Source organism: Callospermophilus lateralis (assembly GCF_048772815.1).
Source record: "Callospermophilus lateralis isolate mCalLat2 chromosome 11 unlocalized genomic scaffold, mCalLat2.hap1 SUPER_11_unloc_1, whole genome shotgun sequence".
In the NCBI taxonomy this organism is placed as follows: Eukaryota; Metazoa; Chordata; class Mammalia; order Rodentia; family Sciuridae; genus Callospermophilus; species Callospermophilus lateralis.
Window position 1 is genome coordinate 2,424,004 of NW_027510153.1, and position 22,344 is coordinate 2,446,347.

General features: G+C 38.3%; 1 pseudogene; it reads left to right on the forward strand.

Annotated features, from left to right (window-relative positions):
* Positions 1 to 455: 455 nt before the first annotated feature.
* Positions 456 to 15,362, forward strand: LOC143385937 (CCA tRNA nucleotidyltransferase 1, mitochondrial-like; annotated as a pseudogene).
* Positions 15,363 to 22,344: the final 6,982 nt, after the last annotated feature.

Here is a 22,344-nt window from a genome sequence, read left to right on the forward strand (position 1 = left end):
ACGGCCAGGGTCCCCGGGGGTTTCCTGAGGCGGAAGTGCAGGACGCCGAATGTGGCCCTGCGAGGGGAGCTTGCCCCCATGGGAAACGCCGCTCCTGGGTCCCTGCTTTCCTAGGAACTGCGCGGTCCCCTTGCAGTCACTGAGGTCGGGGTCACGTGGGGGCCCGGCAGCGGTGGCCTGGCTCAGGGGGGGGGGGGGAGGACAGAGGGGACAGGGGCGCCGTGGAAGCCGAGCAGAGGGCACGCCGGGGAGGAGACGGGTGAGAAAAGCACCTAATTTTCACTTCCGAGGAACCACCCCTGAGTCATAAAGTTTCAGGTGCCACTCGGGGTGACCGTGAACCATTGGGGGAGGCCTGCCGTTCTTGCAAGTCTTCCAGTTAAGTTTTCTGGAAGTCTGCCCTAGGTCCTGAACCTGGAGCCCGCTTCTCAGGAGACAGGACATCAGTGAGCCTCATGGGGCTTTGGGCTACAGAAGTGTACAGCCACCAGCTTAGAGGTGGGGTCCTTCCGGGGGTCGCATGGCCCTCCTTTCATTTGGATAGGAGGGGAGTTGCTCTTTGTCCCATGTTTGAAGTTCCTTGGTGTGCATGTGCTTGCAGGTGGGTGCTTGGGCACTATCTCTCCATGCTCAGGCACCTGTGTCTGCAGCACCGGCCCATCCTGAGCTGAAGCTGGAGTAGGCTGTGCCTTCTGAAGCGGGGGCTCTTCACCATGAAGGTACAGTCTCCAGAGTTCCAGTCCCTTTTCACGGAAGGATTGAAGAGCCTGACAGGTGAGAGGTCCCTTTCTTGCTTTGGAAGCCTGTGTCAAGGGAGAGGCACGGGTTGACCAGCTCGTGTAGCCAACAGGTACTTTTGTCATTGTTGAGTTAATGAGAAAAGAGAAAGGGGAAAAAAATAAAAGACTTTCTTATGGGTAATGGAGAACTACAGTCGGTTCATTAGAAGAGAGGAGATGTTGACCCCATTAAAAGGCCTGACTTAGCTGAATGATTCCAAGTCCCATACCTGATGGGATCAGTCCAAATGTGTAGGTACATTTTCTTTTCACCTGGAGGAGGTCACGTTCCTAGGAATGGGAAGTGCTTTATCCTTATTATTAACTGGAGTGCTGGATTTTAACCTGGGCCATCCGATGTCAGAGCCCCATGTGTAAACACTGAAGCTCTGTTAAATTGCCTTCTGAGAGAACTGAAGGAAGAAGCAAATAGACATTCCTTTCACTTGTGCACATACAAAATCAATCTAGGAGGGACACTAGATTGATTAGTTACGTGCCCAAATCCTCACTGGCCAGTCTTACAAGTGCAGGATCCAGGAAGCAACCAGTACCTCTATTTTATACTATTTAGGTTCTACTATTTTATACTATTTAGATTGGCTTAGCTCAGTGTCTGATGATGGCAGCATCTCTTTGATGTCGCCACTGTTTTATCAGTGTTGGTCCTTCACATCACCTACTGATGGTGTCTAAGCAGCCTGATGGCTGCATTTCAAAGTCTGGGAGGTTTAGTGGTGCCCTTGTGGGTGCGTTGAGTTGTATGTATGTAGAAGTGAGCTGGAGGGTGCTTTTCAGGCCCAGCTGCTGGTGAGATTTAAAATATGTGGATGATGGGGTTCCACCCCCAGCTTTCCCTCCAGCTCAACCCTTCCAAGGAGGAGCACCTGTGGGGGTTTTTTTGTTTGTTTTTGTATTTTAAACTCCACACATTAATTCTGGTGAACAGAAGATAGAAGAACCATTACTTTAAAACTATCATTCCTATTCCCAAGTTTACGTTCTTATTTTTGAGATTGGATGGTTTCTTTTTAGGCACATTTGAGAGGTAAATGGTCCAGAATTTTTTGTTTCTTTTATGTTCTTCAAGTAGTCTTTTTTTTTTAATATTTATTTTTTAGTTTTAGGTGGACACAATATCTTTTTTAAAAATTTCTATGTGGTGCTGAGGATCGAACCCAGTGCCTCACACATGCCAGGCGAGCACTACCACTTGAGCCACATCCCCTGCCCCTCTTCAGGTAATCTTGAAGTAGAGGGCTTAAATTTAAGTTTAGTTATGCCCATGGCTTCAGTGTGATTTAATCAGGTTGAATGAAAAATGAGAGAGACTCTTGGACCAGTGGAAGTGTATGACCTATTCTTTCTGTAAGCTTTCCTATTAACCCTATTGAAAGGCATAAAGAAAATAATTTTAATAATTATTTTCAGTACATCATATTTTATCCACTGTAGGTGAAATTCTATCATTTCAATATGAAATTTTATACAAATTAGTGAGATATTGTGTATTCTTCTAAGACTTCCAAATTGTCCTATCTTTAACACACAGCACCATCTCAAAATCAGACTCATCACATTTCAGATGCTCAACCACCACAAGTACCTAGCAGTTGCTGTTTGAACAGCACTGACCTAAAAGGTCCAATTTTGGGTTCACTGAAAATTGTCTTTTTATGCAATTCCAGCTACCAGGTTTTTCATTCTCAGTTGCAGAAATTCTCTCAGTGGCCCATCCCTACTCATTGTGCACTTTTTTTGAGATAAGGTTTTATATATTGATTGCTATAATTTTTTGAACATCTTCTGAGAGTTACATTTGAGTTTCTAAATGCGAGTTTAACTTGTGAATTTTTTTCCCACTAATACATGAAGTCCTAAGGGAGTTAGAACCTTAATAGTATAAAATAGAGGTACTGGTTGCTTCCAGGATCCTGCACTTGAAACACAGGCCAGTGAGGATTTGGGCATGTTGTAGGCTGTGGCAAGAATGCAGTCTTTCCATGCACTGTTACACAGATAGCAAATTGATCACTTTATTTCTTCCTTGCTTCTTTGTAGAGACTTGGGTGCCCTGGTAAAATGCAGTGTCCAAAGCCTCCTGATTGGTGCAGTTTAAATGCTCTTGTAACAGTTCTTAAATCCTGATGTTGCCTTGTGTAAAATCAGTTTTTGCAAGAATTCTGGAGGCTAGAATAGTGTGTTATGTTCATGTAAAATAGGTTTGTTGGGTCATTTCATAGGTTTAAGTTTTCCTTGTGTTTTAGTACAACCATGTAGTCTAATGATGTTGAAGGTTATTTCCCCATGCTAGAGCTGAGGCTGAGTTGTGAATTATCGGTGAGTTTTGCCCGAGCTTCATGGCTAGTGTGCTCACCAGGATTGCCTCAGTCACTGAGGTTCCTAGTCCTTGCTGGGTGATGTCAGAAATCCTGTATTTGGGAGAGTAGGAGCAGTGAATGCTCTTCAAGTGTGTAGGCTGTTGGAACAGACGGTGTTTCTGGTAGTGATGGTCCTGCCATGCAGGGCTCTTTCCAATTGTCCTTCTGGCTTATCATCCCCCACCTGATGCCGCACTCAGAATCCAAAATCAAAGGAAGTAGTTCCTGAAAATTTGATTGGAAATTAAAATTAAAAATAGGCAATAATTACAAGAGTTCTGACACTGTATGGTCTTGAGTCAACGTTGTGAACAAGAATGATTAACAATCACTATCAAGGTGTGGTAGTTGGAGCAGATGAGCACAATGGAAGGTATACGTTACAATTAAATACAGTTGTATCAGATGTCATCTTTGTTGAGTGTGTGTGTAGCTTACAGAGGAATGTTGTGTGTGTCCCTGTGTCTGTAGGATGGAGGGTGGAAGGAATCTGTAAGTCTGATAGCGCCTACTCCTTTAGGTTAATGTAGAGTCATTCCTTTGCTATAATTTTTATGACTGCTGTTCCACAAACAAATGTGCTTTTCTCAATTGTATTATTTTTTTTTCCTTTTTTATTGGATCTTTATTAGTTATATAGAAAATTGGGATTGAGTTTGACATAATTACAAAGGCATAGAATAGAATTTGTTCTAATTCAGTTCCCAGTGTGGTTCCCTGCCCTCCCCTCTTCCCTCCCCATTCCCTTCTCCCTGACCTGGTCTTCCTGTGTTTACTTTTTCTTTCTTCCTTTCAGGCAGTGTCTTGTGTGCACAGGTGGTGAGGGTCACTGTGGGGTGTTCATGTACAGGGAGGTCACATCCTCCATTGTTCTCGCCTATCCTGGCCCTCTCCTCCCCCTCGAGCCCCTTCCTCTAGTACACTCATCTTTTTTGTTTTGATGGAATCCCTCCTTTTCCATTTCTTTCTCTTTATTCTCCCCCTTATGTTGGACTGGCTTCCACATGTCAGAGAAAAGTGGTATTTTTAAAATCCAGAATTGTGAAGTTTTTAGAAATGGTTTAATATAATCAAAATGACGAATGGATTTCTTTGGGTTCTGTATCTATCTTTCTGAAATGCAGTTTATTGAGTGACCTTGAATTTAAGTTTTCGTTTCAGTGAAGCCAGCTGGAGAACCTTAAAAATATCCGCTGTCTGTATAAATTTAATTCTGACCATTTTATCAATTAAACTAGACTCTAATGAATGGAATATTTGTTTTGTATTCTCCTATAGATTCTTTGATAGTGTTTTGCTTTGAAACATGAAAACTTAAGAAAACAGTAGACTTTCCAACAAGACACTCTTTCTAATCGTTACACTGTTGCAGTTCAGTTTATCTGGAGCCCAGGGAAGAATGCTAGGTTTGCTATCCTGAGAAATGGGGAGAGGAGACCATTTTATGTAAGTTGTGTGTATGTCCAAATGTAGTCTGTCTTGGTGGCTTTGACTGAATGCAGTCAACGGAAGATGGGGCTGAAAGTCTTGGGAAGAGTAGGTGGAAGAGGGTGTGGGATGACAGAACAGAGGGTGGGGTGGGGGCTGCATGTTGAGTTGTGGTTGGGCTGCTGGACCTCTGATGAGGGTTGGATGTGGTTGGATACTGCAGTGACCCCTAGCCAGCACCCCGGGGACACACCAGGTGTCCTGGAGCACTTTGGAAAGAGGGTCTTGGGAGTTCTTGAGGATGTGGGTTGCAGAGGTTCTGTAGATGGTTCAGGGAGTGGGGCTTTGCCTTGAACTCGATGCTCTCCAGGTGCAGAAGTGACTTTTGGATGACTTGGTTCTTGCCTAGAAGGTGAGAACATTGAGACTATGTCTTGTCCGTCAGTCAGGAGCAGTCCTCAGTCCTTCTAGGGTGTGTCCTGGACAGGGTTCCCATTTTGTCTGTGTTCAGACATTTTAGAGAGTTGTCTTAACTGTTCTGGGTCCAACGTGGGCAGAAATTGCTTTTGTGTTGTGCAGTGAAACTCTTAGGGTGGCTTGGAGCTGCATCACCCGCAGTGTCGGGCCATAGTGGATATCTTTTTTGGAGGGTTTCATATGGTGTCATTGTCATGGTAGGGGTTTAGTTATAGCCGCTCTGCCTCGTCCTGTATAGCTGAGTACAGGGATTCCAGCATTCATGTGGTTCTGCGTGGAACATAGAATGGGTTTCAAACAGTAGGCGCAGATTGTTTCTTGAAGGCTGTGGCTATAACATGTACGTTGAGTGGTGGGCTGGTATTTGTAGTGTCATGCACGAACATACCAACTCTCCACGTATTTAGAAAGAGAATTGCCAGAACACTCAAGAGTTTCTGAAGTATGCACGTAAACTCCAAGAAAGAAAGCTTCTTTCTTGGTAATATTCTGGATTGATGTCGAGGCCTTGGGCATTGTGGAATTGGGGTTATTTTCTGTGTTGGCAGAGAAGTCAGCCTGGTCTCTGCCCCCCCAGGTCTCAGAGGCATGCTGCTGCAGGCAGGCCATCGCCCCTTCTGTGGGCCTTGTTCTCATTTTCATGTGGAAGGGCTCACTTTTGTGATCTCTGCTGTCTCTAGTAGGTGGAAAACCTTGTTCCTCTGGTTGTCAGAAAAAGCATATAGAAATAAACATCTTCTGCCATTCCAGAGTTATTTGTCAGAGAGAATCACGAGCTGAGACTAGCAGGAGGAGTGGTAAGGGATCTGCTGAATGGGGTCAAGCCTCAGGATGTGGGTTTTGCCACCACAGCCACCCCCATCGCAGAAGAAGGAGATGTTCCAGGCAGCCGGCAGCCGGATGATAAACAACAAGGGGGAGAAGCACGGGACCATCACCGCCCGGGTGAGTGCAGGAGCTGGCGACACATCGCATGAGGCTTTTGTCATTTTAAGAAGTATGATGATGTTTTTGTTGAAAAAGCAAGTAACAAAAAACCTAATAATAGTATCTACCGAGGGTTTGGTCAGAGGCTGTGTCCTGCCGTGTTAATAGCCATGATGTTTAACTGAGCTTGATCCTTAGCTCTTACCTCCAGCACTGGCCCCCTCTTTTTTTTTTTTAATATAATTTAAAGGAATGCAGTCTAACTGTAAAAAGTATTGGTAGTTTGTTTAAAAAAGAAAAACAAGTCCATATGGTGCTGTTTTTGTTCTTAATTTTGCTTTTGAAGATGCTGCCCTTCCTCCTCTGTGGCTCTTGTCAACAGCAGGCGTGTGGCTCTCCTCCCACCTTCCCAGTGTGTCCCTGTCAGTGTTGGTCAGCCCCGTGTGGTGGGTTGCACTGTGAGGGTGCTCCTGGGTGTGTGGTCCTTCCTGCTGTCCTCTGCGTAGCTCTCCCTGGGCCACGTGCTCGGTGCCACTCTGCAGAGCTGTAAAGTTCTTACCCCAGTGAAGCACACCATGTTTCAGGAACCTCTTCCTTGTTATACCTCCCTTTTTCTGGGTCCCATGTGGGGATCTCTCTTGGTTCTTCCTCTCCTTTGAGTAGGTGAAGCCTGAGCAAGCCCCACATGAATGAAAATGTTTTTATTTAACCCTGAACTGGCTTGGCCCCACTATTATTCCATCTGGGAATAGTTTTCTGTCAGAAAATTTGAGACTTTGTTTTTCAGTTTCTGCTATTGCCACTGAGGAGTGGATCCCATTAGATTTCTCCTTTGCTGGAAATCTGGTGGTTTTATTTTTTCCATTTTGAAGCCTTTGGGTCCTCCCATTGTGGTGTTTTTAATTCCAAGGAGACATCTCTGGGTTTGGGTTTTGTCCTTGTTATGCAGGGCACCACTGGCCTGCCTTATTCCCTTGTTAAGGGCCTTTTCCTCCGGAAGTGTCTTCCTGTGGACCTGGGGGAGGTGCCCGTCTTCTGAGAAGGTCCTATCTTCTCTTTCTCTGTCCTTACGTCTTGTATTTTTCACTTTTGTGGGAACATCTTCACTTGATCTCTCGACCTTTGAATCACATTTGCAACTTTTGTGGCCTTTGTTTTTAAGGGTCTTTCCTGGTGGACAGTCATGCAGTGCTTAATAGGAATACGTGCTGAGAAATCTGATGCTAGGCAGTTCTGTTAATTCTGTGACCCTTGTAGTAGCAAGTACACAAGTACTATAGAAATACCTTGTTTACATTCTATTCTACGTTTTTTCTATTAGAAATTCTTTTTTTTTTTTTTTGGTTAAACTTCCTTAACTGTTTTTGTTATATACACATTAGCTGAGGCTTCTGCAGGGTCAGGATGATCATTGTCACTGTCTTGGTCCTCTGGGGTAGTAACACATGGAGCTGCCACCTTCTGTGATAATCAGGCCTTCTGAAGTGTCTACTGGTATCTGTTTTATAGCTAACTTTTTTTTTTTTTCCGGTACCAGGAATTGAACCCAGGGGTGCTTGACCACCGAGCCACATTCCCAGTTCTTTTTTAATATTTGATTTTGAGACAGGAGCTTGCTAAGTTGCAAAGGGTCTCAGTAAGTTGAGAGGCTGGCTTTGAACTTACCATCCTCCTGCCTCAGCCTCCTGAGCCCCTGATTGTTACCATTTTGAAAACCAGTGGAGCAAGGAGAGGGGCCGTGTATCTTTTCACTTATTCTTGTTTTTAGGTGTAGGTTCACTAGTGGGCTTGAAAAAGACATGAGATCAAATGTCTAGGATCACAGTTCCATGAGTTGATGAAAAGAAAAACTTCTCCCCGTCTGTCTAGTGGTACTGAATATTGATTTTTCTAAAACAATGTATTGCAGCTTCATGAAGAAAATTTTGAAATCACTACACTACGTATCGATGTCGTCACTGATGGAAGACACGCCGAGGTGGAGTTCACAACCGACTGGCAGAAAGATGCTGAGCGCAGAGATCTCACTATAAATTCTGTGTTTCTAGGTAATGTGTGGAGATGAGATGTTTTCGTCCAGTCTGTGGGAGTGCCTCTTAAAGCCTGCGTACTGGAATGTGCTTCACTTCAGGCGCTGTGTCCGGTGTGGCTGAGGGTGTCGTTGGCCACAGTCACAGTCCCTGGCTGAGGCTCTGTCTGCGTGGGTCGCTGGCTGGGAACTGGAGATGCCCATGCTGTTGCTTGTCGTGAACATTGGGCGATCTATTAGCTGTGAATGGTTGGAACGGTGCCTGGCCCCTCCTGGCCTGTGGCTTCCTAGTTGCATCTGCACAGTGGGAGCAGACGTGTCCCACCTGGGTCTCTTCTGCCTCGTGCACATGCCTCCTCTCTGTCCTGTCCCTGTTCTTGTGCGGTGGCATACCACGGGGATGACTTTAGTTCTGTTTTGTTGTTGTGCCTCCACAGAGACTTAGATGGCTTCTTAGTATTGCATCTTAGGAATCACCAGTCATCAGGGGTAGTGTGTGGGGTGAGACCTGTGTGTGGTCTTCCGTGTCAACAGAAGTGATGTGAGTTAGGCCAGTGTTTTGAACCAGTATCGATACATCATTTTTTGAATTCTAAGTAAGATTTGTGTCACGGGTCGGGAAGGACAGTTGTAGGCCGAGTGTGGGATCCCTTGCTGACTACCTGATGACAGATGCCATTTCTAGTCCCCTTGGGGTCTGGGCACACCCATGGGTACCTGATGTGCTTTTCTGTCATTTAACTCAGAAAAGCCTCATTTAGTGGGTTTCCCATTTGACAAGTGAAGAAAGTGTCAGAAGTTCAATACAAAGTTCAGGTCGGAGAGCCAAGATGGGGCTCGCATTTGTACAACTTGGATTTATGACCGGGGCGCCCAGCGAGTGCACATTTTCTCTTCTTACAGTGAAGGCTTCGCAGGTGGGCTTGTTTCTTCCTTCATCATTCATGCTGTGACTGCACCGAGTGATGCAGTGTGCATGGTTTCACCTAGCTGACCTCTTGTAAGCATAGTTAAAGGGAAAGTGCATATTGTTTTTTGAGATATTTTACAAAACAAAAGCCGTTCTGGGTGCCGTGGCTTTATAGCATTGCTGAACCCTTACAGTGTGCCAGGCGCTGCTGAGAGCACATTACCTGCCTTCAGTGACCCTGGCAGCTCTGTGAGGCAAATCTCGGTGTTGAACCCAGGGTGCTTGGCCAAGGTGCACATCTTCTAAGTGACAGGATCTGGATCCTGACTGAAGCCGCAGGGCTGTTCAGGGGATACTGTTGACCAGGGCGTCTTTATTTATAGGAGATGGAGAACAAACAGAACCTCTACATTCTCTTTGTATTATAAAACCAAAAAGAAATTCTGAAAGAGTTGTTTTGTTTTCATAATAATCTCTCCTCCCCACTCTGCTCAAATATAGTATGCTCTGTCTCAATCTTATTGAAGAATTGCTCATGTATATTGCTTTAAGAAACAGAACCAAAATTATTTCCTCCCCTTAAACTGTATATTGGAAAAACTTGAGTTGCTGGGAGTTAAATTTTCATTTCTCTGATAGTGTCAATCTTTTACTCCCTGGTCAGATTTCATCTTTTTTCATCATTAATGTGCATTAAACCAGATCATATCTACCAATCTTGCTTTATTATATAATCATCTTGTTCCCTCAGTGAGTCCAAGAAGGTCACAGTGGGGATCTCTATGCTACATGTTTGTCAGTGATTAATGGAAATTTCCTGTGATAAGCAGCACAGGATAACCATGGGATTATCAAGATTCTTTGTAATTGGCTTTAATTATATTGGTCCAGTGTGGCAATCTGTTGTCTGTTGAGGGGATGGATAAAGAAAGAAGAAGAAATAAAAATACCACACTGATAGTTACTTCAAGCAGAGTTGGGTGCGTTTCGTTGCAGCCTGTGGCATGATAAGCAGGTGCAGAGGCAGAGGAAGAGTGGGAGGATAGAGTTGTAAAGTTCTAATATTTCGTGTGCAGTGATATAGTATTGTTTAGCTGTAGACTTGATGAATTTTGTATTATATATTCTATGCCAACAACTAAAAAATTAAAAAGAAGTATAAATTAACCAAGAACACAGATAAAATTGAATTACAAAAATAAGTTAAGAGCAGATACAAAAAGAGGAAAACAAAGAGCAGAGAGCAAATTAAATAACAGACAACTAGCAAGGTGGTAGATTTAAATCTGATCATATTAATATGTTAATTTGATATAAATAGTGTTGCAACATTAATATATTTAATTTTTAAGGGAAAATCTGTTAGGAATGTAAAATGATACAGTCACGTAGGAAACAGTTCAGCAGTTCCTCAAAAAGATACCATATAACCCAGCTATTCTACTTCTAGATATATGCTGAAGAAAATTGAAAATACATGCTCACACAAAAAGTTGCATGTGAACATTCATAGCAGCACTATTCACAATAGCCATAAAGTGAAAACATCCCAAATTCCTATCAATTAAACAACTGGATAGATAAAATGTAGTCTATCCATACAATGGAATGTTATTCAGTCATAAAAAGAATGAAGTGTTACTACATGGTATAACATGAATAAGCCCTCTAAATATTATAAGTGAAACAAGATAGATACAATAGACAAGATATTATATGTGCATTTATATGAGATACCCAGAATAGTCAATTCTATAAGTACAAAAAGTAGGTTTTAAGGGAATGGACAGAGAAGATCATTGGGATTGACTACTAATAGGTATGAGTTTTGTGGGGGGAAGGCAATGAAAATATTTTGGGAGTAAATTGTGATGATAGTTGTGCAACATTGTAAACAGTCTAAAAATCACTAAACTCTATACTTTTAAATGATTGAAATGGTGAATTTTTTTGTGAATTTTATTTCAATTTAAGAGACTTGCTTATATCCTGTCCATGAGAAACTTACTTTAATGAAAAGACATTAATTGTCAAAGTGAAGAGTAGAAAATTGTATCTCAAAACACTAGACAAAGGAAAGTTGGAGTGGCAATTTTAATATCAGAAAACTGGAGTTCAGAACAGGAATATTTCCTGGGATTAAACAAAAGAAAAGTAAATAACAATGAAGAGATCTACATACACACAAATGCTAAGATTATGGGTACCCAGCAAAATATCTTCAGAACACAGGAAGAAAAATCTAATATAATTGAAAAAGATATATAAAAATCCAATTATGTTTGGTAATTTGAACACTTTTGTCTTTGTAATCAATCATTAAAGCAATTGGAACAAAAATCCATAAAGAATTAGAAGACCTATACGATACCAACAACAACCTTAACCTAATTGATATTCATAGAACACTTCTTCCATGCAGCAAAATATTCATTCTTTTCAAAAAAATGGCAAACATTCTCCAAAATAGGTGATATTCTGGGCCATAAAATGAACAACAGAATTAAAAGAATTAAATGTGTATGTTTCCTGATCAAAACAGAATTAAAGTACAAATAAACATTTCTCAAAAAATGTTTGGAAAAAAAATAAAACTCTTCTAAATAGTCAATGAGTCAAACTTACAAAGAAAATAAAAATATTTTGAATTGAATGTAAGAGAAAATCCAATATATCAGAACTACTGGGATACAGATAGGGCTGCCTTTGAGGGAAAATTTTAGCATTAATTTTATATTAGAAAATTAGAATTTGATTAGAAATTAAAGATCTGGTCTTTTATTTTAATTAAGAATAAATTTCATGTGGAAAGGAAAAGTAGCTAGTATCACAAAAGCAAAAATGAAAAGAACAAAGTTGAAAAACTCTTGCTACAAGATTTTGAGAGTACTATAAATACTCAGGTAATCAAGATAGTATATTATTGCTTGAAATATAGATATATACATCAATGGAATCAACAGTAAAAAAAAATCCTTGGATAACACAGTCCACTTATTTTCAATAATAATAGAAAAGCAATTCAACAGACAAAAGAGTCATCATTTTTTCAACAAATAATGTGGAAAAGCTGCAGATACATTTCAAAATCAAAACAAAATCTCAACCTATACTTCACACCATAAACAAAAATATTTGGTCAAAATGGATAATAAATACAAATGAAAAATCTAAATCTATAAAGATACTGTTTTGTGACTTTAGTTTATGCAAGTATCTCATAGTCAGATATCTTCATCAATAATTTCATGTACCATAAGAGAAAAAATTGACAAAAATTTTTCATCAAATTAAAAATAAATTAAACTTCAACATTTCAAAAGACTAAGGTGAGAACATTAAAAAACAACAAATAAGCAATAGACTGGGAGAAAGTATTTGAAAGTTATATATTATTAAAAAGATCTCATGTTCTGAATATGTAAAGAATTCTAAAAACTCAATAAGAAGAAACAAACAACCCAGAAAAAAAAGTTTTGTGAAAGATGTGAATATGTTTTACATATAAAAAAGGACACATGTATAATAAATAGACACATAAAAAGATGTTCTACATCAGTAGTGCTAAGATAAATTCAAATTAAAACATAACATGATTCTACTACACAACTATTAGAATGACCAAAAAAGAAACCCCCTCAAAACAAACAAAACTAGTTTATAACAATGCCTGTGATGATATGAAGCAAAGTGGAATCCTTATGCATTATTGGTAAGAATTTGAAAATGGTATGCATTTTGAAAATGAATTCTCAATTTTTAATTCAAATTCAAATTTAAATAAGCATATTATATGGCACAGCAATTCAATTTCTAGATATTTACCCAAGAAAAAGCAAAATATGTTTCCACATAAAAACCTGACCATGCATATAGGGTAATAATATTCATCTCATTCCACTATCCTTCCCTATATACATGTATGATTACACTACTGGTTTGACTCTGCACCATATTCAGCCAGAGGAAGAAGTTGTGCTCCATTTGTGTACAATGTGTCAAAATGCATTCTACTCTCATGTATAACTAATTAAAACAATGTTTTAAAAATCTCACCATGATTATTTTTACAGCCCCTCTATTCAAGATCACCAAAAACTCGTAGTAAGTCAAATGTATTATCATGGTAGCAAAAAATGGATCCAATTCATATGGCTTTAAACTGGTGAATGAATAAGTAACTCATAATTTATGCGATGATTCAATACTCAGCAGTAAAAAAGCACAAATGAATGATAAGTGACTAAAATGCATAATGCTAAATAAAAGAATCTAAGCACACGACTCTGTATACTATGTAATTTCACTGACATTATATGACATTTTTTAAAAGGCAAAACTAGAGGGACAGAAAAAAAGATCTGTAGTTGCCAGGGTCTGAGGGGATGGAAAAGGGTGGATCACTCAGGGGGATTTACAAATTTGGAGGAATAATAGAACTGCTCTATATCTTGATCATAGTGGTAGTTTGTAATTTTATGAAGTTGGCAAAACTCACAACTATATAGTTAAAATGGCAAATCTTCAACTGTAGAGATTATTTATTGAGATCATATCTCAATAAACCTGGATTTAAGAAAAACTAATGGAAGAATTAATATGGAATAATTAAACAATCTCCCCCAAACAGGAAAAAAAGGGGGGCAGATAAGATAAATCAAAAATAAAATAAGCATGATGGTAAAGTCAATTACATGAGTAATTACATGAAATGCAAATATACTGAATACCCCATCTAAAAGGCCATGATTACTAGACCAATTTTTTTTAAAAAACAACCCAAGTGTATTCTCTTATGCTTTAAAAATAAATACATAAAGTGATTGAAATCCTAAGAATGAAAAAAAATATTATCATGAAAACACTAACTTAAAGTAATTCTATGTGACCATATTAATATCAAAGAAAGTAAACTTAAAGGCAGGAAACATACTAGAGATAAATAGTGGCATTTCATAAAGATAAAGAGGCCAATTCACCAGGAAATTACACCAGTCTTAAATTTTTATATCTGTAATAACAGTTTCGAATAATATGGGCAAATATTGATAGAAGTAAATCAGAAATTGACAAATCTCCAATGGTAGTTTAATACACCTAAGTCTGATACTAGACACATGAGAAAAAACTCGATAACAAACATGAAAAATTGTACAGAATATTTGAGCAAAATGACTAACCAAATGTATTTACTTGAGATATTTGTAGAACACTGCATCCAATAACTTCAGAATGAATTTTTTTCAAGTGCACATGAAATGTTTTCAAAATAGACAATACATAACACAACATAACATAACACAAGCCTAAACAAACTTCAAAAACTTGAAACCATAAAAGGATATATTCTCATACTATGGTGGAATTAGAGTAGAAATTAATTAATAGAAAGATAACTAGAAAATCTGAAAATGCTTGGAAATTAATCAATGCTTTTCCAAATGACCTAATAGTCAAGAAATCACAATGAAAATTGATAACAAAAATGCAACACATCTGGGGCTGGGGTTACTCACCCAGCATGTGTGAGGTACTGGGTTCAATCCTCAGCACAACATAAAAAAATAAATAAACAAAGGTATTGTGTCCATCTACAACTAAAAAAAAAAAATTTTTAATGCAACACATCTAAATTTATGTGAGCAAAACAATGTAGGCTGAAGAGTGATTTATTCCCTTTCTAAGCTCCAAATTTCTCTGCCTGCCTATTCTGAAAATGGAATTGGGCCCTTTAAATATTTTTCTTTGCCAACTGGAGCTTTGTCATTAGAGAGCACTAGAAGTACCTTGTAGGAAGAAAGTATTTTGCTTCCTGGTTTGGGTGTGTGTGTTAGGCAAGCTTCTCCAGCGCTTGTTTGTTTTTGTTTGTTTGTTTTTTCCTTCAGGACCAAATTTCTACAGTGAACAGAGGCACTTTCCCTTGGCACCGGCCTCAGGTAGTTGTATAGCAGTGCCCCCAGTAAAACACCTCCCCACTAACATCTTTTGCTGTCACTCCAGAGGGTATCAAGGGCCCCCTCCGGGCCCCCTGCGCCATGCCCCTCACACACTAGTCCACGCCCCCCCCCCACCCAGCGGTAGATGTAGTGCAGTCTGCGAGGGGCCGCAGTGCTGCTGCGTGCACTGGGCTGCTTAGGGGCTGGCAGGGCCGCGGCGGCGGCGGCGCGGCGAGTGGCGAGTGGGGAGTGGGGCGGAGCCTGGGGCTGCAGCAGCGTGGGGACCTCGGAGTAGAAAGCCCCGGGGACAAGGAAGGAAGGAAGGCCGGGCCGCCAAGTCTCCCAGCAGCCGTTCTCCTCGGATCTGGGGGGAGCCTGCCCCAACACCGCGTCTTCAGACGTCCCCCTCCTCACCCCCCAGCCCGGGCCGCTGACGGGAGGAGGCGGCGGCAGGGGGGGGGGCTGAGGGGCGCCGCCATGCCTCTGCCGCGGTGAAGCGCCGGGCCGTGAGGAGCCACTCGGTCTCCCTGGTGATGTCCCCCAGGCGGCAGGCGAAAGCGAGTTACTCAAGCCCTGGGGTATAGGCCTAGCTTATCCAGCTTCCTTCCTCCTCCTCCTCCACCCTTCTCCTCCCCTTCCCCTCCCCTTCCCGTCTCTTCCCTCACCCTTCCCCGCGCCGCCATCTTCCCTCCCTCCCTCTCCCCACCCCTCCAGCAGTGATGGCAGAGGAACAACAACAGCCGCCACCACAGAAGCCTGATGCCCATCAGCAGCTTCCCCCCAGCGCCCCCAACTCGGGGGTGGCTCTGCCAGCCCTTGTGCCTGGGCTGCCAGGGACAGAGGCCAACGCTGCAACAAAAGATCAAGAACTCCATCTGGTAAGAGGATCCTCCATCGGTGGGGTGAAAAAGCCCAGGCACATTTCTGCTGCAAAGGGGCTGGGGGGCGGCGGATGAGGAGGCTGATGCATTCATTGAATGTGGGTTTCCCGACTTGGGTGCAAATTTGTAGGACCTCTGGTGGTGTGAGGAGTTTGTGTCAACCCCTGGTCTCCTTAGCCAAAATATGCTTTTACCCAGTCCTCCATTGTGAATGCAGATAAACAAGTTATTTGTGTTTTTCACTCAGTATAGAGTAATATGGGTCAAAATTAAGTAATTATTGCATGATGATAACATGAATTTGTAACTGGGAATGTGAAATGTGTTTACTCCTTTTTGTAGTCATAGAGGGAGGAAGAAGTGCATTGTGAATTTTCACCAAACAGACATTGTGGGCAAGAATATTAATATGCAGCACAAAACCTAATGTGTCTCTTCCTTTTAGTTGGTTTAGCTGGTGTTTCTGGATGTTTTTGCCTCCTTTATTCTCACATTGAATTTCCCTTCTAGGGAGCTTATAATTTACATCGATTGTAAATAAATGCTTCTTTAATATGAAATATTTTAAAGTAGTAGTTTACACTGTAAAGTGAATTTTTAATTTATAAAGTGGGAAATCAAATAAATGTCTTGCCATTTTGTGTAATTAAAATAAAGAAAAAAGATAGAAACTACAGATGAAACACTCTTGCTGTTCCTGTGTTTTCCTGTATGAGAATTTCCAATATTTGAGCATTAGATTGAGCTCTTACAGACTGGTAGCAGTCTTAATAATTAAATACATTAAATTAAGTTCATCTTCTGTTAGAGCTATTGCAAATATTCTTTGAACCTGAACTTGCATTGTTTTGTAGGATTTTTTTCATTAACTGACACTTTTTTTAAAAGCATAGCACTATTTTTTAAATGGAAAGCAATATTTGGAATTTGGTCTAAGAGATTGCTTTTAATAGAAATTTAAAATAGAATTAAATGTCATGTTTAAAAAAAGGCTTAACTTTGAAAATGAACCTTGCAGGTCCATCATTTGAATATCACTACTAAAATAATGAAAACCACTTAATTTTATATTGCATTTTAAAAACAAACAGAGCAACTGGCATTGCACTTACAGTATTTACACATTTAAGAACAGTGAATTTTTAAATATAAAATTAAGGTTTGTGTTTTAGAAATTTTCATTATTTTCTTGGCATGCATCCATGTTGTCATGATGCTAGTATGAAGTAGGTCAGTGCAGGCTTTACTAGTTTCATACTATGCAGTAGTTGGCAGTTGAATATCTTACATTCAGTTTTAATTTTAAAATGAAGTGTAAATATTTTAAAAGATTTTTTTTGGCTTGCCATATTGTGGCAACTTGAATAGATCAGATATATACTTCTCTGTTGGGAGGAAGCAGAGAAAGCAGGCTTTATTTTTCAGTGGACACACTCACTCCTTTTTAAAAAATGAATTACCTCCTGTCAAATGAAGAGATGGTTCTTTTCCTGCTTATCGTCTGTATTTCCACAAAACCATGTTGTTTTGTACCACTATATGATGTGACTTAGTGTCCCTGAAATCTGTAAATTGAATGAAATACCTTGGTAAAAATTTGAATAGGGACATCCAAGTTAAAGTACTTAAGTCTTTTAAGAAAGGCAGATTTTTTAAAGTTGAATTGGTAAGATATATTTTAATATATTGTGTGTACTTATGAGGAAAGAATCTTTATACTTTTAAAATAATTGAATTGTATAGGCATTTAGTAAAATGTTTGTGTAATGAAATGATGATAGTAGAGTGCTTTTTAAAAGTAAATAATGCAATTTAATTATCATTTTATAGATAACAGGACATGTGCACATCCCAATTATGCTGACTTTAACATGAGAAACACTTCTGAAGTAGAGTGCACTTCAGTTTTTGGTACTTGCTGTGAAAAACTAAATGGCAACAAACATCTTAATCCCCATATATACCATTTTGTATCTTTATTTTAAAATCATAATGACTAGCATTATTAGCATTTAATTGTCAATTTCAAAAATTATTTTTACAAAAATTATTTCCTTGTATTTAAAACTGAAATAATATTAATCATAAACATTATTGAATATACTTAATACATAGTGTCATACAACTGGATTTTTATCATTGGCCAAATAAGTGTATAAAATAAAGGTGTTAAAAAATGAAAGGTCCTTCACTACCATCTTCTAAGAAATATGTACATTCTCAATATTTGAAAAATTTATCTATTTAAGTATATGTGTGTTAAATTTAAATCATTTTTAGTAGATATGACTGCATGTCATTAGGTATCTTATTTCACATTTTTGAGACAAGTCTTTTTTACCAGTTTTTTTGATCACCTGATAATGTTCTGAGGCATTATTAGTTTTCTATTATATCCTTTATCATTCTTTGCTACCATTAATATTAAGGATTAAAATTAGATTCAAAATACATGTGGCATTTAAAAATCATCAAATGAGTTTTTCATTTAGGTTGATCAGTTTTTAAATTACTGAGCTTGCAGGTCACAAACAAGTCTGTACTTGTCCTCCTACTCTATAAATATAAATATAGTTTGTGATGTAGGCCTTCAGTTGTACAATGAGTTATTTATTGTTGTCAAATGTTGTTTTGAGGTTTACCATAAGTAATCAGGTATTTGTGTGGATCTTCCTATGGTGCACATTATTTCCAGACACTTCTACTTGATATATATTTGGCATTTATACAGTACTATTTGTCAGACCTTATTTTTTTCTGCAGCATATTTTGAATTGGTGAGGAAATTATTTCTTCAAATTAATATTCTCATTAAGATGGATTAAAAAAAATTCTGCTAAGCATAAGAATTTGGAAGCTAGAATAGCTTTTATTAAAAAAACTCTTAAGAGTAATTAATAGTTTTAAAATGACAAGTTATCAGAATCACAAAGAGGCAACAAATTATAATGTGTTCTAGAATTAGTTGCCTGAATTTGCCACCCATGTAACCTAACCTTTTGAAACTGTTTCCTTTTTCAATAAAATAGAAATAGTAATAGTGCTTACCTTGTAGAGTTACAGTGAAGATTAAAAGAGGTAATTCAAATAGAACACTTACTGTAGAGTCTGGCACATGGTAGTACTTGATAAATGTTGGATGTTTGTTTTTTAACCACAACAAAATTTAAAGAACCATTTCACTTTAATACACCATCTATAAATACGAGGTTATGTCGTTTGTTCCTTATTATTATATTACTGTATTTCTTTATTGTGGTGGAAATAACCCTGATGATAGGTTAAGGAAGTGTTTTCCAGGCAATGGAAATATTACAGTCATCCCTTGGTAGTCCTGGGAGTTTGGTTCCAGCACCACCTCACCCCTTCAGATATAAAAACTGCAGGTGCTCAAGTCCCTCATAATAAAATGGCATAGTTTTTTTTATATAACCTACATATATCCTCCCATCTGCTGGAAGTAATTTCTGAATTATATATAATAACTAATACAATGTAAATGCTATACAAATAGTTGTTATATGTTTAGAGAATAATGACAAGAAATAATGTTTGCACATTTCAACAGACACAATTTTTAAAAATATTTTTGATCTGTGTTTGGTTGTACAAATGCATGTAGGACCTACAGATATGGAGGGCAAAGGCTGCATGCAGAGAGACTAAGTAGCAAAAGTGCAGTAAGTATAGTAGAATATAACAGAAGAGGTTAGAGGTAAAGGCGAGGTAGATTTGTATAGGATTTTGCAGTTATTATAAGCACTTAGACTTATGCTTTTACTCTGATCAAGATGGACATTATCATTGGAACACTCTGCAAAAGAGTGATGAGGTGACTGATCCTTTAAAGGCTCACTCAGTTGCTGAGTTGAGAAGGGTAGACTGTGGAACAAGAGCAGTAACAGAGAGGCCAGACTGGGCTGGATTACTAAAATTTTACACTAGGTATGTATATAAAAGATGAAATAAATACATCAAAATACTAATAAGGACTGAACTTAGAATATCCTAGTTATCTATGTGTGGCCTTATTTATACTTTTCTGTTTTCCAAAATTAGTCTTTTTGATTAGAGGGATGAACTTGAATATATTAATTACAGTATTATATGTACTGTTACTAAATTTGAAACACTCGCCATCAATAAGACTAAATGTTCATAATCTGTCTACAGGAGTACAGTGAAACATCAGCAATTTTGAATAAATGATCTAAATAAATAAGGGAGAAGTGAGAATTAGGGAACAAACATTTTATACATAGATCAGTTATTTTAAATTTCATATAATGGAATTAAAATAGAATATATTAATGGTAGAGGTCCTATTTTAAAGAAGATGCAAACAATTATGATAATATGACAGCCTTACTAATTACCCTGGTTTCCTCTTGCAGTAGAATTTTATAAATTACTATTTTGAAATCTCATATTCTTATTTAGGTGATTGCATTTAGATAGTGGTTTTAAATAGACCACTTCTAATTGAATTTATTCCTTCCTTTCTTTACCTGTTGTCTTTTTGCCTGGTCTACTCTCTCCCAACCCTAGCTCCTTCTTCTAATCTTTCAGAGTTCAGCTCATTTTGCTACAAAAGGGACCTTTCCTGAGTCTGTTAAATCCTATCACTCTCATCCCCTCAGTTCTAATTCTTGTTACTATTACATTGCAGTGGTAATGAAATAGTTATTTGTATAATTGTGTGGTTTCCTTTGTTAGAATATTAGCACCATAAAGATGGGTTTGTATTTCTCCTACTTACAGATGTTTCCTCATTGAATAATGAATACATAGGGGAACAGATAATTAAACTTACTGTTACACTTGTTTTAGAGTTTAGTTGAGGGTCTGGTGCAGTTTTTCTAATATTCCTCCTCCCACAGTCTACCCCCTCATGTAGTTTTTTATGTTATAAGTAAGTGTATTTAAATTTTTAAATGAAAACAACAAATTTAGTATTTTTGCTTAATGTTCAGTGCTTTTAATAAAAATATATTGAATTTCTTTATGATTTCTCATTGGGAATGAAAAAGAATCAACTTTGGTAGCACTGCTACACTTTTAAAACTTTTTTAACCTCTGGACTTGTCAGATTAGTATAGCCTGACTTTTGTTGAAAACAAAGTAAGGAAAGTCTGGTATATTGATAGTTACAACATTTAACTGTGATCCTAAAGGCTTATTCTGGAAGAGTACAGTTTCTTTCTAGAAGACCATTTCCCAAGAGTTTAATTAGCTCAGCATTTATGTTTTTAAAATTTAATTGTATTTTAATTGATAAATAATAATCACATATGTTTATGAGGAGCTTTATGATATTTCAGTACGTGTATACAATGCGGCATGGGCAAATCAGTTTAATTAACATATCCATTACCTTACATATTTACTGTTTGAGGAAGAGAACATTTAAAATCTGCTCTTCTGGCAATTTTGAAATATACGTCATCTTTGACTGTAATCACCTTGCTGTGCAGAAGATCACCAGAACCACTGTTATCTAACTGAATACCCTTTTTTCTAATACCTCCCTTTTCTTCTTCCAACACCTCTCTAGGACTTATGTCTTTCTCAATTCTTTAAATAATGTTTCTGATTACATTTACTTATTTATAGCATACTGATGTTTTTATTCGATATTTCTTTCTCCCAAGGGGTTTTTAGAGTTTAAAAAAAAAAAAACTCAATAGAACACCGATGAATTTCTTATATCCAAAAAAGATCAGAGGAATCTCCAGTCAAAAAAGAAATAGTTTGTACCCCCACTCACATCCCAGTGTTGGGTGCCATTCTTTGGGGCTATGGTTTCGTTTTTATGTTCTTCCTTTGTGAAGGGTTTCATATAGTATATGTATAACTATTTATAATTTTAATTCCGTGTGATAAAAACAAATGTTCAGGTACCAATTTGAATACTAGTGGGTAATTTCTATCAAGGTCATATGAATGTTTTGTTAAATAACAGAGCTTAGTTTTTTGTTATTGTTGTTTCTTTGTTTTTTCCATACTGGAAATTGAACACAGGGCCTTGCCATGATAGTCCTACGTAGGACTTAATGTAATACTTAAGTTTATTTTATATAGTTTTCTACATATCTATTTTCTTGTTGCACTTTGATTCTACCCCCCATTTAAATCTGGGTTTTTTTTCTCAGTTCTTATCATCAATGTTTTTTTGTTTTTGTTTTTGTTGTTTTCTTCTCTCCTTCAGTTCTGTCCTGAAATTGAGGACCCAGTCTTGAGCTTCTTAAAAATAATGATCAGGGTTTCTTACTCAGCAGTCTCCCTGAGGTGATCTTCCTTAGTGCATTACCCTTCCCAAAGTTATTCCTAGCTTTTAGTACTATTGGGTGACTTCCCTCTTGGTAATGAATGTACTACACTTGAAAGTTTACACCTGTACTTCCTCTCAGTCTTCATTCATCACATCTCCTCGTCACTACTATAGGTAGAATCTACTTTAGGTGTCCCAAATATCTGCATTAATCTATTATATCTGCTTACTTAAAATGTGTATTGTATAAATATGGCTCACCTTTCCACATAGCCTAAAACTAGTCATGAGATAATATCTTATAAATTATGTAAAGAAATACTTC